A 20,376-nucleotide genomic window follows, 5' to 3' on the forward strand; every position below is an offset into this window, starting at 1 on the left:
TGTTGGGTTTGCGCCAGACATAGCATTTTCTTTGATGGCCAAAAAAATCTATTTTCTATCAGACCAAAGCACCTCCCTCCATACATTGTGGGATTCTTCCACATGCCTTTTCGCAAACTCAAAACGTGCCATTTTGTTTTTTGCTGAAAGTAATGGCTTTCTTCTGGCCACTCTGCCATGAAGCCCAACTCTAGGAAGCGTACGGCTTATTGTAGTCCTATGTACAGATACTCCAGTCTCTGCTGTTGAACTCTGCAGCTCCTCCAGGGTTATCTTAGGTCTCTGTGCTGCCTCTCTGATTAATGCCCTCCTTGCCCGGTCTGTGAGTTTTGGTGTGCGGCCGTCTCTTGGCAGGTTTGCTGTTGTGCCATGTTCTTTCCATTTGGTTATGATAGATTTGATGATGCTCCTAGGGATCATCAAAGATTTGGATATTTTTTATAACCTAACCCCGACTTGTACTTCTCAACAACATTGTCCCTTACTTGTTTGGAGAGTTCCTTGGTCTTCATGGCAGTGTTTGGTTAGTGGTGCCTCTTGCTTCGGTGTTGCAGCCTCTGGGGCCTTTCAAAAAGGTGTGTATATGTAATGACAGATCATGTGACACTTAGATTGCACACAGGTGGACATCATTTCACTAATTATGTGACTTCTGAAGGTAATTGGTTGCACCAAAGTAAGGATGAGCTCCAGCGTGTTTGCATAGTACACATGCAGATCCCACCAGGAAGTCTGCACGGCGCTGCACTAATCACAGCCAGGGAGACATTGTCCCGATGCTCGGCTGCAGAGATCGGGAAATGTCTCCCTAGCTGTGATTAGCGCAGTGCCGTGCAGACTTCCTGGCGGGCTCTTTTCACCGTGTACTATGCGAACACGCTGGAGCTCATCCTTACACCAGAGTATTTCATGGGCTTCATAACAAAGGGGGTGAATACATACGCACATGCCAATTATCCATTTTTTTTTTTTTTTTAGGTAGTTACGGTACTTGAACAGAACTGAACTCCAGGTATGATCTTTTTTGCATTCATACAGTGCCTTGAAAAAGTATTCATACCCCTTGACATTTTCCACATTTTGTCATGTTACAACCAAAAAAGTAAATATATTTTATTGGGATTTTTATGTGATGGACCAATACAAAGTGGCACATAATTGTGAAGTGGAATGATAAATGGTTTTCAACATTTATCACAAATAAATATCTGAAAAGTGTGGCGTGCATTTGTATTCCCCCTTTACTCTGATGCACCTAACTAAAATCTAGTGTAACTAATTGCTTTTAGAAGTCAACTAATTAGTAAATGGAGTCCACCTGTGTATAAATAGATTTTAGTATAAATACAGCTGTTCTGTGAAGCCCTCTGAGTTTTTTTTAGAGAACCTTAATGAACAAACAGCATTATGAAGGTCAAGGAACATACCAGACAGGTCAGGGTTAGGTCATAAAAAATATCCCAAACTATGAATATCTCACAAGACATTGGTCAATCCATCATCCGAAAATGGAAATGGTATGGCACAACTGCAAACCTACCAAGACATGGCCGCAACGCTGTATCCTGACCTGGGCCAACAAGGCCCAGGCCTATAATGAATCAGAGAAGGGAGGGGTTGGTTGAAGAACCTGGGGAAAGAGTAGAGAGGAAAGAAGAAAAGAGGAGAAAGAGGAGAAATAAGAAAGGAGAAAGGAAGGGGAGAGAAAAAGAAAAAAAGGGGGAGGCGTGGGGGAAGACAAAAGAAAAAAGAAAATTAAAGTGGAAACACAAGGATAGCACTCACATGGGCCACATCTGTAGTAGTATTAGGGGAGAAACAATATCAAGCAAGTGGACATTGATGGTCAGACTTTAAGGCCAAGGAAGTATGGTTTTGTAAAAATATATAATTTAATGACATATAAATAAATTAAACAGAGTATACATAAAATAAGTTCAAGAAAAAATTATCACAAATTCATCAACAGCACTGTACATTCCTCCGAAGTCGCCAAGGCACGTTTCGCCGTGGGGCTTCTTCAGGGCGAGGATGAGGAATATAGAATTAGCAGAGAGATAGAAACTTATCTGCAATGATACAGTGTGGCATATTAGTCAAACAAAAATATTAATCAAAATACAGAATTAAAATAAAATGAATAAAAGTGTCATAGTGTGTATTTACATGGCTGGTGGTCCCTCGATGGGTGCGTCCACAGGGCATATAAGATATAGATGGAAGTATACCAAGTCGGGAGATAAGCTTTAGGCACAGGCTTCCATATATCGAAAATCTGGTTGACAAAAATATATGTATATATATAGCAGGAGTACTTCAATATCATATATGAATTCTTCTTATAGCTGCTGTCAACGCGCAGACACAGATACCATACTGAAAAATAACGATCGAGTAAATAATAAAGATAAAGGAGAAAAAACAACAAAAGAACCTACATACGTGTATATGCATGCACAAGCCTAATGCACATACATGCACGCACACACATGAGAGAAAGAGGGGGGGAAGAAAAAAAGAGAAGAAAATTAAAAAAAAAAAAAAAAAAAAAATGAAAAAAATGAAGAAAATGATGAAAGGAATGTGTTAATTATAGTAAGTAATGAGGGGGAAAGGAATTCATGTGAACAGACGCATTTGATATAGTTGCTACATAGTTCCTGCGGTATTAGATAAATAAAAAGACGAGACCAAACGGCCACCATAATCACCTTAGGTGAGTCGAAAGAGTCAAGACTACAAGTCCAAAGGGGTGGAAGATATGTACCACAGGAGAGGTTGATACTCGGACTATAATGGTAGAGAAAAAATATATATGTATAACGAAAGGAGCTATTAAACAGCCTTTAAGAACTAGCATTGATGATGGAAATAAAGAGTTAATCAAAAATTCCAAGTTACCTATTTTTATGAAGTCCTGAGCACACTGGGACAGCAGATGGCAGTATAACAGCGATGTGGAGGGGCTTACATAAAGAAACCCTTTCTGTAGCAGCCTTTGTATGGGGCTTTTTTACAGGCCTGTTGAGATGAAACAATATGTCCATTCAAAAGGTCGTTCTCGAGTGTGGTGAAATTAAGGGAACAGATTTGGAGCAAAAGAAGTAACTTACCCTATAACTGATTGCAGCAATGCGTCTGTGTCCCAGGGTGTACACACGGTAACACAGCGCCATTGCATGAGCATCAGGTTTATATAGGCTGTGGGATCACATGGACGTATGACGTGATGACGTCATAGATGCGCGCCGTTTAGATAGTGCGGCGCATAAATAAAGATCCCACTGAGGCAGACTAATATGGCATATCGCCCAAAACGGCCCACAAAGTCCAGGGCACAAAGCAAAAATTACACATGCCCAGACAGAAAACGCACAAAAATAGCCATCACGGCACAACCACCCAATAAATATTAGGCACACAGTAGTGAATTAGGATTTTTAGCATGGCTTAACTGTGATGATTAGTATTGATGCTAGGGCTGCCATCTAGCGGTTATACAGGGGAATTCATCCCTAGTAGTGAACTAGATGAAAAAAGCCTCGTTAATGGTCCATTGGGTATAGTATGTAGTAGTGTGTTTAGTGTCACTAGTGTGGGTGAAGAGACGGTGCACATGATATTTATAGATAAGAAGAGGAAGCAAAAGGGGAGAAAAAGGAAAAAGAAAATGGAAACTGTATCTGCACACAGAAAGCAGCACATGTCAATTATTGAAAAAATGTTGACCAAAAACGCTGTCAACCAGATATAAATTAAGAGAGCCTGCAGGTTTGATTATGAGGGGAACATTAGTTCGCGTAAATTAACCCTCACAGACCGACAATACTGGTCATATAGGTACCCGGTGCATCCACAGAGGGGCGTCTGAGCAAAAAACACACAGAGATACACTTTCATTGCATTAAAATAGAAGAAATACATATACATAATGAATATACAGAGATAAATATCTACAAATAAGTAGTTACAGAGTACTTCCTGTGTGGGTATGGAAATTCCATCCCAATGTATCAATATTAACATATCTTCAGATATATAAGGTTAACAATAGCAAATGTAAAAAAGAAAAGAAAAAACCATTGTAATAATTATAGCGATAGCAAAAAAAAGGGGCAGTTTGCTAACCCATAAATACCCTCGAATCACTATTAAAGTCAGCATTGATGAACAAGTTGGCCGACAGCCTGTAGCACTCCTATCCTATCATGGGGATATATTAAAGGTAAAAGAATGATGATTAGTATAGGTGATATGAACATATATATCTAAGAGCACCTATTCTTTTCCGATCACACATATTTTATTCCTCACGAAAAGGCGGAGACATGGTCAAAGAATTCAAATATTCAAGAACGGTTTGAAACTCAATGAGTCGTTCAACCCTGGCCAAAAATTCGCCTTGAGGCGATAGATCCATTGAGTCTCACGCTGTAGCACTTTTTGATCATGATTACCACCTCTAGGGTCCTCTGTAATGTGATCCAACACGGCAAACTGAACTGATGGAATTATATATTTGTGTGAGAAGGCGACATGGTGTCCCATGGTCTTGTTGAGCAGACCGTTAGTAATATAATACATGTGATCTTTCACCCGTTTCCAAAATGGGCGGATGGTTTTACCTACATAAAAGCAGCCGCATGAGCAGTAAATAATGTATACAACCCCATGTGTTTGACATGTGACATGTTTATATAGTCTATGTGTTCCACCGTTGGGAAGGTGGATGATATGACCTTCTTTCATAAGGTGGCAAAAATTACATTGACCGCATCTAAACAGGCCCGGTGTCTCTGGGGTGCTTGTTGAAGGTTTATAGTAGTTACTTTTCACTAGGCGATCCCTGATTGACGTAGACCGTCTAAAGGTGATGCTAGGATTTTTGCCCACATATTTTGATAATGTTAAATCCGTGGTAATAAGGTGCCAATGTTTTTGTAATAGCTGGCGGATTTGGGTGTGTTGATCCGAAAATGTAGTGATAAATCGCGTAACAGTACTATCAGATATTTTTTTGTTACTTTTGATAAGTGTGCTAGCTCTTTCTCGTCCGGCCGCTCGATTATATGCCTTTTTGAGGCAGGATTTACTGTATCCTCTCATAATAAGTCTGGTATAGAGTTTGTCTGATTCAAGTTTGAATCCATTATCGTCTGAGCAGTTGCGTCGCAACCGAAGGTACTGACTGTAGGGTATGGATCGTAGTAGTGGAACAGGATGAGCACTTGCTGCGTGTAGGAGGGTGTTACCCGCCGTGGGTTTGCGGTAAAGGGATGTTTGAATGCCATTGGATTCATCGACATATATCAAGATGTCCAGGAATGCAATAGCAGAGTTACTGTAATTCATCGTAAATTTTAAATTAAACTCATTACGGTTCAAGAATTTCATGAATGCATGCAAGTCATTTACTGTACCCGTCCAGAACATCAGTACATCATCGATGTATCTAAACCAGCTTAAAATAAACGACAAAAAATACAGATTAGACTCAGATGAAAAAAGTTTTCGCTCCCACCCCCCCAGGTACAGGTTCGCGTAGCTAGGGGCACAAGAGGTGCCCATAGCGACGCCCTGTACCTGGAGGAGGTGGGACCCGTCAAAAGAAAATACATTTTTAGTGAGGATGTGGGAGAGGCATTTAAGCACAAAGCAGTTAAGTTTGTCCATTTTAGGTCCTTTCTCAACAAGGAAACCAGAGACCATTTCCAGTCCCTTTTTATGGGGTATTGAGGAGTAGAGGGCTTCCACATCTATTGACACCAAAAGGCATCCAATAGGTACTGAAAGTCCGTCAATGGTCCTGAGTAGGTCCGGTGTATCCTGGATATAGGATGGCAAGGAGGTTACATGGGGCCTGAGGTATTGGTCAATGAATATGCTAGCTCTTTCGGTTTTGGAGCCGACCCCAGATATTATAGGGCGGCCTGGAGGTTGTATTAAGTTTTTGTGTGTTTTTGGGAGGGCATAAAAAGTTGGAATTCTGGGATGGGGAACTTGAATGCCATCAAAAATAGCTTTAGTAATTGACCCATCAAAGAGTGCTAGTTGGATTAGATCATCAAATTGTTGATTGAACTTAGCAATAATTTCTTTGTTAATAGGTAAATACCAGGTGCGGTTTTTTAGGATGTCCCAACACATATTCCTGTATTGTAGGTCATCCATTATAACCACATTTCCGCCTTTGTCCGACGGTTTAACAATTATTTCAGAATTTTTGCTAAGTGTATCTAAAGCTAGTTCATGTTTGGCGATAAATTTAGAGTTTGTACGTTTGACCAGGGAGAGTAATTCTACCTCTTTTATTGTCTGGATGAGAAACGCCCAGATATTAGAGTTTGTATGGAGGGAGGGGAAGTTGAGAGATTTTTTCTTTACTGCTTTTTCCAATATTTCTAGGTCCTGCTTATACATAGAAAGCTGCAATCTCTCTCCCCTCACTTCATATGTCTCAGATACACTCTCCTGTTCTGGAGGGACATCGTTCTCATCCAGTAAGGAAATGAGGGTTTTGAGAGCTCGAAAGTCGGCAACAGTGAAGTTTTTCCAGATCTCCTGGTTGACGACTTCGGCCAATTTCTCTTTTCTTTCCCTGTCATACATAAATTTCAATGTAAGTTTTCGTGCAAATAAATATAGGTCTTTAATAAGGTTAAATTTATTTGTTACGCTATTTGGACAAAAATTTAGACCTAGGCCGAGGAGTTCCTCCTCGGGTTGGTCCAAAGCAAATTTAGATAGGTTGATCACTTCAAGTTTTGGTGCATCGTTGGTTACTACCGGTGGTCTAGAAAGGGTAAGAAAGGGTGGTCTCTGGGCATTAGAATCAGGAATAACCTCGTGTGTATTCTGAGTATTCTTGATTATTGGTCCAAAATAATGATCTATCTGTCATTTTTTGGTAGTGTCTTTTGATATTGCACCTGATAGATTTATATTATGAGATCTGGCTAGTGTTTGTGCCGAGTCTAAGATGTTTTGACGTAGGGTCGGGTCCATTCTAGGAATGAGAGAAGAGAGACAGCTAGAATTCTCAGATGAGACACCCGGTGAAGAGGCGGGAAACATAGGCGTCAAGTTGGTTGTAGATGGTAGTTGACTAGATAAAGTAGCCTCCAATGAGTTACTTACACTTTGTGCATCATCAGTGTCCGTAATTCGTTTTTTCATAAGTGCGCCGTTTAAGTACCCACCACCTTGTTGTGTTCTCTTTCTGTTACTACGTCCTTGTCGTTGGCCTCTCTCGCCAGTCTTCGAACTCTGTGAAACATGAGAGTTAGTAGAAGAATCAGAATCAGTTTTGTCTTTATTATTGACTGTTCTTCTCTTTTCTCTAAAATCTAGCCTTTTTTGGCACATCAGGTATTTCGAGCAATACATTACTGAAAATATGAACCCTAAAGGTTTACGGGTACAGGTTTTTCCCAATATCTGGTCTATTGATACAGAATTCAAGACCAGATGGGAACAAAACCTTTTAGTCTGCTCGAAAAAAATGATGGAACTGATGGTTGAATATTACATGAAAGAACTAAAAGTAGTAGATTGCGAAATTAAAAGAATCTACGATGATAATACTACTACTCTCAATAAGGAAGGTTTTGCAACATATGATGCGCGACTAAAAGAAAACATTCAGAGTTTTACTAAAGAATTATTGGTCAAAAAAGAAGAGAAATTAGCACGAGACAAAATGGCATTTGCCGGTCTCTATGCATATTCCTGGCCAGTTATGAATGGCCCTAAAATAGGACGTAGGAACCCTGGCCCTTTTAGAGAAAAGAGAAGAACAGTCAATAATAAAGACAAAACTGATTCTGATTCTTCTACTAACTCTCATGTTTCACAGAGTTCGAAGACTGGCGAGAGAGGCCAACGACAAGGACGTAGTAACAGAAAGAGAACACAACAAGGTGGTGGGTACTTAAACGGCGCACTTATGAAAAAACGAATTACGGACACTGATGATGCACAAAGTGTAAGTAACTCATTGGAGGCTACTTTATCTAGTCAACTACCATCTACAACCAACTTGACGCCTATGTTTCCCGCCTCTTCACCGGGTGTCTCATCTGAGAATTCTAGCTGTCTCTCTTCTCTCATTCCTAGAATGGACCCGACCCTACGTCAAAACATCTTAGACTCGGCACAAACACTAGCCAGATCTCATAATATAAATCTATCAGGTGCAATATCAAAAGACACTACCAAAAAATGACAGATAGATCATTATTTTGGACCAATAATCAAGAATACTCAGAATACACACGAGGTTATTCCTGATTCTAATGCCCAGAGACCACCCTTTCTTACCCTTTCTAGACCACCGGTAGTAACCAACGATGCACCAAAACTTGAAGTGATCAACCTATCTAAATTTGCTTTGGACCAACCCGAGGAGGAACTCCTCGGCCTAGGTCTAAATTTTTGTCCAAATAGCGTAACAAATAAATTTAACCTTATTAAAGACCTATATTTGTTTGCACGAAAACTTACATTGAAATTTATGTATGACAGGGAAAGAAAAGAGAAATTGGCCGAAGTCGTCAACCAGGAGATCTGGAAAAACTTCACAGTTGCCGACTTTCGAGCTCTCAAAACCCTCATTTCCTTACTGGATGAGAACGATGTCCCTTCAGAACAGGAGAGTGTATCTGAGACATATGAAGTGAGGGGAGAGAGATTGCAGCTTTCTATGTATAAGCAGGACCTAGAAATATTGGAAAAAGCAGTAAAGAAAAAATCTCTCAACTTCCCCTCCCTCCATACAAACTCTAATATCTGGGCGTTTCTCATCCAGACAATAAAAGAGGTAGAATTACTCTCCCTGGTCAAACGTACAAACTCTAAATTTATCGCCAAACATGAACTAGCTTTAGATACACTTAGCAAAAATTCTGAAATAATTGTTAAACCGTCGGACAAAGGCGGAAATGTGGTTATAATGGATGACCTACAATACAGGAATATGTGTTGGGACATCCTAAAAAACCGCACCTGGTATTTACCTATTAACAAAGAAATTATTGCTAAGTTCAATCAACAATTTGATGATCTAATCCAACTAGCACTCTTTGATGGGTCAATTACTAAAGCTATTTTTGATGGCATTCAAGTTCCCCATCCCAGAATTCCAACTTTTTATGCCCTCCCAAAAACACACAAAAACTTAATACAACCTCCAGGCCGCCCTATAATATCTGGGGTCGGCTCCAAAACCGAAAGAGCTAGCATATTCATTGACCAATACCTCAGGCCCCATGTAACCTCCTTGCCATCCTATATCCAGGATACACCGGACCTACTCAGGACCATTGACGGACTTTCAGTACCTATTGGATGCCTTTTGGTGTCAATAGATGTGGAAGCCCTCTACTCCTCAATACCCCATAAAAAGGGACTGGAAATGGTCTCTGGTTTCCTTGTTGAGAAAGGACCTAAAATGGACAAACTTAACTGCTTTGTGCTTAAATGCCTCTCCCACATCCTCACTAAAAATGTATTTTCTTTTGACGGGTCCCACCTCCTCCAGGTACAGGGCGTCGCTATGGGCACCTCTTGTGCCCCTAGCTACGCGAACCTGTACCTGGGGGGGTGGGAGCGAAAACTTTTTTCATCTGAGTCTAATCTGTATTTTTTGTCGTTTATTTTAAGCTGGTTTAGATACATCGATGATGTACTGATGTTCTGGACGGGTACAGTAAATGACTTGCATGCATTCATGAAATTCTTGAACCGTAATGAGTTTAATTTAAAATTTACGATGAATTACAGTAACTCTGCTATTGCATTCCTGGACATCTTGATATATGTCGATGAATCCAATGGCATTCAAACATCCCTTTACCGCAAACCCACGGCGGGTAACACCCTCCTACACGCAGCAAGTGCTCATCCTGTTCCACTACTACGATCCATACCCTACAGTCAGTACCTTCGGTTGCGACGCAACTGCTCAGACGATAATGGATTCAAACTTGAATCAGACAAACTCTATACCAGACTTATTATGAGAGGATACAGTAAATCCTGCCTCAAAAAGGCATATAATCGAGCGGCCGGACGAGAAAGAGCTAGCACACTTATCAAAAGTAACAAAAAAATATCTGATAGTACTGTTACGCGATTTATCACTACATTTTCGGATCAACACACCCAAATCCGCCAGCTATTACAAAAACATTGGCACCTTATTACCACGGATTTAACATTATCAAAATATGTGGGCAAAAATCCTAGCATCACCTTTAGACGGTCTACGTCAATCAGGGATCGCCTAGTGAAAAGTAACTACTATAAACCTTCAACAAGCACCCCAGAGACACCGGGCCTGTTTAGATGCGGTCAATGTAATTTTTGCCACCTTATGAAAGAAGGTCATATCATCCACCTTCCCAACGGTGGAACACATAGACTATATAAACATGTCACATGTCAAACACATGGGGTTGTATACATTATTTACTGCTCATGCGGCTGCTTTTATGTAGGTAAAACCATCCGCCCATTTTGGAAACGGGTGAAAGATCACATGTATTATATTACTAACGGTCTGCTCAACAAGACCATGGGACACCATGTCGCCTTCTCACACAAATATATAATTCCATCAGTTCAGTTTGCCGTGTTGGATCACATTACAGAGGACCCTAGAGGTGGTAATCATGATCAAAAAGTGCTACAGCGTGAGACTCAATGGATCTATCGCCTCAAGGCGAATTTTTGGCCAGGGTTGAACGACTCATTGAGTTTCAAACCGTTCTTGAATATTTGAATTCTTTGACCATGTCTCCGCCTTTTCGTGAGGAATAAAATATGTGTGATCGGAAAAGAATAGGTGCTCTTAGATATATATGTTCATATCACCTATACTAATCATCATTCTTTTACCTTTAATATATCCCCATGATAGGATAGGAGTGCTACAGGCTGTCGGCCAACTTGTTCATCAATGCTGACTTTAATAGTGATTCGAGGGTATTTATGGGTTAGCAAACTGCCCCTTTTTTTTGCTATCGCTATAATTATTACAATGGTTTTTTCTTTTCTTTTTTACATTTGCTATTGTTAACCTTATATATCTGAAGATATGTTAATATTGATACATTGGGATGGAATTTCCATACCCACACAGGAAGTACTCTGTAACTACTTATTTGTAGATATTTATCTCTGTATATTCATTATGTATATGTATTTCTTCTATTTTATGCAATGAAAGTGTATCTCTGTGTGTTTTTTGCTCAGACGCCCCTCTGTGGATGCACCGGGTACCTATATGACCAGTATTGTCGGTCTGTGAGGGTTAATTTACGCGAACTAATGTTCCCCTCATAATCAAACCTGCAGGCTCTCTTAATTTATATCTGGTTGACAGCGTTTTTGGTCAACATTTTTTCAATAATTGACATGTGCTGCTTTCTGTGTGCAGATACAGTTTCCATTTTCTTTTTCCTTTTTCTCCCCTTTTGCTTCCTCTTCTTATCTATAAATATCATGTGCACCGTCTCTTCACCCACACTAGTGACACTAAACACACTACTACATACTATACCCAATGGACCATTAACGAGGCTTTTTTCATCTAGTTCACTACTAGGGATGAATTCCCCTGTATAACCGCTAGATGGCAGCCCTAGCATCAATACTAATCATCACAGTTAAGCCATGCTAAAAATCCTAATTCACTACTGTGTGCCTAATATTTATTGGGTGGTTGTGCCGTGATGGCTATTTTTGTGCGTTTTCTGTCTGGGCATGTGTAATTTTTGCTTTGTGCCCTGGACTTTGTGGGCCGTTTTGGGCGATATGCCATATTAGTCTGCCTCAGTGGGATCTTTATTTATGCGCCGCACTATCTAAACGGCGCGCATCTATGACGTCATCACGTCATACGTCCATGTGATCCCACAGCCTATATAAACCTGATGCTCATGCAATGGCGCTGTGTTACCGTGTGTACACCCTGGGACACAGACGCATTGCTGCAATCAGTTATAGGGTAAGTTACTTCTTTTGCTCCAAATCTGTTCCCTTAATTTCACCACACTCGAGAACGACCTTTTGAATGGACATATTGTTTCATCTCAACAGGCCTGTAAAAAAGCCCCATACAAAGGCTGCTACAGAAAGGGTTTCTTTATGTAAGCCCCTCCACATCGCTGTTATACTGCCATCTGCTGTCCCAGTGTGCTCAGGACTTCATAAAAATAGGTAACTTGGAATTTTTGATTAACTCTTTATTTCCATCATCAATGCTAGTTCTTAAAGGCTGTTTAATAGCTCCTTTCGTTATACATATATATTTTTTCTCTACCATTATAGTCCGAGTATCAACCTCTCCTGTGGTACATATCTTCCACCCCTTTGGACTTGTAGTCTTGACTCTTTCGACTCACCTAAGGTGATTATGGTGGCCGTTTGGTCTCGTCTTTTTATTTATCTAATACCGCAGGAACTATGTAGCAACTATATCAAATGCGTCTGTTCACATGAATTCCTTTCCCCCTCATTACTTACTATAATTAACACATTCCTTTCATCATTTTCTTCATTTTTTTTTTTTTTTTTTTTTTTTTTAATTTTCTTCTCTTTTTTTCTTCCCCCCCTCTTTCTCTCATGTGTGTGCGTGCATGTATGTGCATTAGGCTTGTGCATGCATATACACGTATGTAGGTTCTTTTGTTGTTTTTTCTCCTTTATCTTTATTATTTACTCGATCGTTATTTTTCAGTATGGTATCTGTGTCTGCGCGTTGACAGCAGCTATAAGAAGAATTCATATATGATATTGAAGTACTCCTGCTATATATATACATATATTTTTGTCAACCAGATTTTCGATATATGGAAGCCTGTGCCTAAAGCTTATCTCCCGACTTGGTATACTTCCATCTATATCTTATATGCCCTGTGGACGCACCCATCGAGGGACCACCAGCCATGTAAATACACACTATGACACTTTTATTCATTTTATTTTAATTCTGTATTTTGATTAATATTTTTGTTTGACTAATATGCCACACTGTATCATTGCAGATAAGTTTCTATCTCTCTGCTAATTCTATATTCCTCATCCTCGCCCTGAAGAAGCCCCACGGCGAAACGTGCGTTGGCAACTTCGGAGGAATGTACAGTGCTGTTGATGAATTTGTGATAATTTTTTCTTGAACTTATTTTATGTATACTCTGTTTAATTTATTTATATGTCATTAAATTATATATTTTTACAAAACCATACTTCCTTGGCCTTAAAGTCTGACCATCAATGTCCACTTGCTTGATATTGTTTCTCCCCTAAGGCCCAGGCCTAGAGCAGCACTTTGCAGGGGGCAGCACAAAAAGAGTTTCCGCTGGCTTGCACTACACTGTTAGGCAAATTAGTCTAGTGCCCCCATAAAGCGACCGCACTGCTTCCAGTATGCGGGAGACCAGCATTGCGCAACTGTGGGGGGGGGGGCAACGCTTCCAATTTTGACTCTCCTATCATCCTGGACCACAAACCTTCCTCACTGTGTTATATGTTTCTGCTGCACCATTGGCATGATTATATCTTCTTAGTCCTCTCCATAAAATTATCAGAAATGTGTGCTTAAAGTAGAACTATTGGCAACACATTTTTTCATTTTGGATAGAGTAAGGGAGGGTTATAGGCCCTGTCCCTGTATTTTTTACCCTCCCTGTCCCTGTGGAGATTTTCCTTCACTTCCTGCCCCATAGCCAAACAGGAAGTTAGAGGAAATCTATGTGTAGCGCTACCCCCTCAGGAGCCGCTGGTTGTTTTTGGGATCAACGTATTAAGTTACCTCTAATCGTTGTCTAGGGTGATAGCAGTAAGGCCCTGTAAGAAATGAAATGAGTGATAATAACTGCGCTGTGTGGGTATGGAGGGATAGGGCAAAAAAAAAAAAAAACTAAACAGTGATCAAATAAGTCCCACCAAATGGGCGGGGTGAACTCTACAAGCAGTGTGCAATCTGAACTGTGAAGGTGGGTGATCTGGAAAAGGTTAACACTATGCAGCAAAATCCTTATAAGGAAATAAAATAAACATGGAAGTACAGTTATCAAAATAAATGTCCAAGATTGGTACTAAAGACCAAAGGTAAGTGATCCCAACACATAATAAAGGGTAAAAATCCAGTGAAATCAAGTGCAAATACAAATCTCGCATCCAAAAAGCATATATTTAAAGGTGCAGTCCTTGATAGCTGTGAGTAATAAGTGATGAGAAACCAGGAAATCCAATATTTCAGATAAGAGCAAGCTTCGGTGCGCACACCTCTAGTGGTATGGAATGCTCACCTCAAGGCCATAGCACGGATAGCCTGGATACCACTCAGGGTGTACTCAAAGATCCAGCAGGATGAGGGCTAGATGTAGTCTCCACATTAAATAACCATATTGGGAGAAACAAGAAAAAGATATGGCGTAATACTGGAAGCAAGGATCTAAAAAACGATCAATCACATGCACATGCACTCACATGGAGGCCGTGAGCAGTGGGCCTATCTCCTACGAACGGCGAGTTTGTGCGACCCAGTCTGAGATCTTGATTGTATGCTGATCCTCTCTCTTTGGCCTCCACCTAAACATCCACGGATACTGGCACTAAATGTTCAGCAGGTATAGATGGGCAAAGAGAGAAGAAGGCACATAGTACAGCTCCGCTTCAAAAGGTATTTAATATAAAAACATATAAAAAACTCACATGTAAAATGTCAGAAATATCCAAACAAAACGAGCAGCAAGCTCATATCTCTCTCTTCAGAGTGTGTGAGGTCTGGTACTTCCTGTCCCTACTAGTGGCCCCGTACAGACGACCGAACATGTCTGCTGAAACTGGTCCGCGGACCAGTTTCAGCAGACATGTTCGGTCGTGTGTAGGCCCGAGCGGGCAGGATTCCAGCAAACATTTGCCCGCCGGGCCTTTTTCCACCGGGCAAATATTTCTGGACTTGTTTTAAAACAGCCCGCTGGAATCCTGCCCGCTCGGACATGTTCGGTCGTCTGTACAGACCTACCGCACATGTCCGAGCGCCCGCCATCCCAAACATTTAACTGGCAGGGCCGCCCACGTCGCCACGTCATCGGCGCGGCGACGGCGCAGACACGCCCCGCGTATTGTTTACGCGCGGATTTCTGTATGATGGTGAGTACAGCCACCATACAGAAATCCCCGGGCATACATGTATGGTGAAAACGGTCCGGCGGACCGGTTTCATCGTACATGTATGCTCGTCTGTACGCGGCATCAGTAGAGCAATAAATGAATGTCCAATCAGCGAAGTAGGTTTTCTGAATGCTTTATTTCTCGGCCCAACACGACCAACATCAACATAAGGTAGACAGAAAAGGTTGATGAAGTAAGAGAACCTTGCAGTATCAGGCCTGGATAGAAGAAGAGCAATCCTGCTCTCAGTAGTACTAGATACAGTTTGTCGCCACTCCAGATGGAGTGGGTGAAGTGCCCCCGGACATACTCCTGCCACGAGTCTGCCAGTTGAAGTGTCACTTTAAAGTTGCTGGGGAGAACAAGTCACTGCCACTGACTTGGCTCTGATTTTAAAGCAGGGGTTCACCCAAGAAAAAAATTTTTAACATTGTCATTCTGACAACTCAGCTGAATGTAATCGGCTGTTTTTTTTTATTTTATCGCTATACATACCGTATTTTCACCGCCGATTCCGGGTATGTCTTCTGCGGGACTGGGCGTTCCTAATTGATTGACAGGCTTCCGACCGTCGCATACAGCGCGTCACGAGTTGCCGAAAGAAGCCGAACGTCGGGGCGGCTCTATACGGCGCTTGCGCACCGACGTTCGGCTTCTTTCGGCAACTCGTGACGCGCAGTATGCGCCGGTCGGAAACCTGTCAATTAGGAACGCCCAGTGCCGCAGAAGACATACCCGGAAGCGGCGGTGAAAATACGGTATGTACGGCGATAAAATTTAAAAAAACAGCCGATTGTCATTCTGACAACTCGGCTGAATGTAATGTTAAAATTTTTTTTTTTTGGGTGAACCCCCGCTTTAAGTAAGATGCCAGATGAGGCCTCTGCCACAGGCTCAATGCTGACAATGGTGAACAGCAGAGTGAATCCTCCCAGTCTTTCTATTTGGGGTCACCGACTGACAGTGCCGAGGTTATCTGTCAGTCTTCGGTTACCCAGATCCTCGATGGTTCGTTCAAGCCTCTCAGACAACCTGCCTCCGGGTTCTCCTTGAGCCGATCCCCCACCGCACAGCACGTAGCTTAGGATCTCCTCAGTAGAGCTGGGGACCCAGTAAGTCACTGGGGCCCCTGGTAGCATCAGTTGCTCCAGGCCATGAGGGCCCAAAGTCAGGAACTCTGCGTTGTGCGCGACCCCAGGCCAGGTAGGCCATAGTGGCGGGGGCCCGCGATGTGCGCACACCTTAAAGGTGGGTGCCGCACCTGGAACCAGGAACCCGCGAAGAACAAACGGCTTCCGTCACAGAAATACTCCCTCCCAGCATGCACAGCGAGGCTCAACTCCTCTCATTGGCTGCTGGGAAAAAGCGGCTCCGCCTGGACTCCTCTGGCGCCACCTGCCACCCAGGGATGGCACCACATCCCTAGAACGCAGTCTGACCCACAGAACAATCCAGATTTGGCGACAGCCAAATTTAACACAATTTGGAATGAGAGCAAACTATCTCTCTCATTCCCCCACTAACTTTAGCGTAGTGCCTTTACTGAAAGTGCAATTTCTACCGACTTTCTCCCCTGGACAACGAACTTAGGGGTAATGTGCAAAACCCAAAATCTAAACCAGCAGCTCTTCCGGGGGTAGTGCTACATTTGTAAGTATGCCTATGCAGTGTGTGAGAAATAACTTGTTAAAATTACAACTTTCTTAAAAAACAAACACAAATTGTATTTAATTTCTCCATTTTCCAAAAAAGTTTAGCAACAATTTACAGCTTCAAAAAAACTCACCATGCCTCTAAGTGCCGGTTCACACTGGGGCAACACGACTTCCAGCGCAACTTTACAAGGCAACTTGGAGACGACTTGAGCGCTACTTGGAGCAACTTACAAACGCAACTTCAAGTCGTGTCAAGTGGCATTAAAGATACAGTATTCTTATAAACTAGTAATCAATAGTAGATAGGTGTTCCCCAATTAGAATGTGAAAGGAATGAGCAGGCCTGTAGACCAGAGTTGACACCTAGATGCCAATAGAATTGTCACTTCCTTGGAGGTATAGATAAGGATAAATGAACTGTCACCTCCCTGAGCCTCAAAAAGAAGCTCTAGCCGCTCTATCTACAAGCCAAGCAGGGAACAAGGCATATACACCCAGAAGGCCCTGAACTGTCTGTCAATAATTTATGTCAAAGATCAGAGGATAATATATTTTTATCTTTTAGTTTCAGGGAAATTAAAATAACTCCTTCTGATCATTCACAGTTTGGGGTACACATACATATAAAATTGTCAGTGTAGTGTGTCATATACACATCTACAATTTTACTTACTTACCATACTCCTAATAAAATTATTTAATGTTTATCAAAACAATGTATTTGATTTAAAAAATACAATAGGTTATTAGTGCACTTTCTCAAGGGCCAAATTACCCTGAAGCCAGCCTAGGCAGGTGAGTGCGGGTCAGGGTCTCAACCACCCACATATACTGCAATTGTTCCCCCTGTCTTGGCCCACCTGTGGAGGCACCAGGCCCTAGGCTCTACAGTGACAACAGCAGGCACTGCAGGAGATAAGCTTTTCCTTCTCTAGTCTGAGCTCATTATGTGTGTGCCCAGTAATGCTTCTGCTGCGTCTCCATCTGCTAGTAATGTGAATATTCCCAGCTTGCAAAATTATCAGCAGATGTATTACTGACAGAAAATTCTAAGCTCTGCAGGACTCATAAAAGTTGTATAATTGTATGAGCATGCGGTATGTGTATTTTTCATTCATACTTGTTTTCTTTAATTAGTTACATTATGAACAAATGTTTGCTCCTCCCTTTAACAAGTCACTTGGAATGGTACATAGTGATATTAATTAAAGTCAATTTTTTTAAATAAAAGAAAAGGTCATCCTTATGATATTGCACATAAAGTACAGTTTTCTGCTCTTCTGGCAGTCCCCCTGCTGGTACCGTCATCTTCTCTCTGCTCCAGGTGCATCTTTAGCAAGCCGAGTGCTTAGAAGGTACCTGTGAGAGTGCTGTCCAGAGCCAGGCTCTGTGCATCCATAGACACACACACACACAACATGGGTAAACCACACTGTTGCTCCCTCCTCACAGGAGTTTTAGTGACAGCAGCGGGAGACTTTGGCATCACTGCCCTCAGTTTCTCCTGTGAAAGTGAGGGGAGCAGTGCTGGAGACAGGATAGTTAAGAGATAGAGGGGGCTAGGAAAGCTAGTGGGGTGTTATTTACCCCTTAACGCAGAGAATGCAGTAAGGGGAAAAAAAACTTTTAGACTTTAGACTCACAAACCACTTCTTTCAAGCATTTTCCTACATCTTTAGTGTAAAATGATTTATTTTAGTACCGTGCAAACTAATCGCATTCATTTGCAACCAGCTTAAATTGGCTATATGATATAAGAAATATATGTTTATAGGATAAATAATATAAATATATAATATGTCTATCTCTATATAGTGTGTGTGTATATATATATATATATATATATATATATATATGTATATATATATAAAATCTATGTAGCTTTTTTTCCCTTTCTCTCTCTTTTTTTTTTTTTTTTGTGTGTGTTTTATTATTTAATTTCCCTGGCTCTGGTTCTTAAGCCAGTTATGTCTGTTCCCTTGATTCATTTTCAAATAAAACCTTATTATGTTTACATTGGCTAGAAAGTAGGAACTGTATCTGCCCTATAGCAAAATTAGAGCTTGGACTGAAATAGGACCTGGCCTTACTCAGTTTAGCTTGCTCCACTCCCCATTCTTATCAAGTGGTATCTTAAGCCTGACATGTCATATTTTTACTGATGTTCTACCTACTCTTTCTTGGTAATTCACGTATGCTGCACAACTGTACTTATGGTATAACGCTATTCACCGATATAAAAGATGCATTCGTACCATTGTTTATATGCTACATGTTCCAAAAATGTATTAAAATTTCCTTATATGTTAGAAGACCCTGAATGCTAAAGGTAAATCCTTCTAAAAACTGGTTGCCCTTTTTGTACCAGGGCCGCAGGCAAAATTATGCTTAAACAGCCTTGACATTGCAGAGCCTTTATAATACCACACCTGTACAATGTCATCATTGCCTCTCCCTTTGTTTTTTTTCCTTGTCTTTTTATATGCAGTGCACCGAACTGCTCTCCTGGCATTATTGTCAGTCTGAGAGCAGCTGTGAACATAGGCGTGGGCACACCCTAATCACTGTGTGGGGTGCAGAGTCCCCCTGTTTAGACTCCTGATATTTCACCAAAGTCCCCTAAAGGGGGTCCTAAATAAATTGTAAAAAATAAATAAAAAATAAATAAAATTACCCTACTGACACCATCCATTGCTCTGCTGACAGTGTCAGGATATATTGTGTAGCGCCTGGTTACTTCAAAGTACCGGTGCTATTTAAATTTAGAGGGAGATCAGAGTTTTAATTGAACTCTGATCCAGTTAATGTGTTTAAATGTAGGTCTCTGGCTCAGATTGGCTGTGCTGTGGGCTCATTCTGTTGTTGCTGGGGTGTTCATCCTACCCCAGGGCAGTAGGTGGCAGCAGTGGAGTCAAGATTTGGGTTCTTTTCCCCAGCAGCCAATCAGGACTGGGCCTCGCTGTGCATGCTGGGGGAGGGTATTTATGGGACAGACGCCATTGGTTCTGGGTCTTCTTCTTCGTGTGCGGTACCCACCTTTAGGGTGACTGCACCACGGCACCCTAGCGTTATGGCCTACCGGGCCAGGGCATGCGTGCCACGTGGTGTTCCTGGTTCCGGGACCATGTTGGTCCGGGACAATTGAGCTGTGGCAGGGAGCCCAGTGGTCGACTGGGTTCCCAAACTTGAAGATCCCAAGCGAGATAGCTGTTCAGTGGGGAGTCCATCTGAGGAGAGCCAATGAGAGGCTGGCAATCCAATAGGGTCTCGACAACCACCGGGGATCAAGGTATCCGGACACTGAGAGGCTGGTTACCTGTCAGTTGGCACCTGAAAGCAACTTGAAGGAGATTCAGGTGTAATTCTATGAAGGAGGGTCATCTCCGAAATCACAATCAGGAAGGCCTGTGGCAGAGGTCTTTCCCTGAGTTCATTACAGGAGGGTCTGTGGCAGAGACTTATCCTTAAAGGTTCGAGCGATACCCTGGCTGCCAGGCCGGTGAGAGAGGCTTGTCCAGGTACGCTATACCCACTCAAGCAG

The sequence above is a fragment of the Rana temporaria genome, chromosome 4, assembly GCF_905171775.1.
Source record: "Rana temporaria chromosome 4, aRanTem1.1, whole genome shotgun sequence".
NCBI lineage: Eukaryota > Metazoa > Chordata > Amphibia > Anura > Ranidae > Rana > Rana temporaria.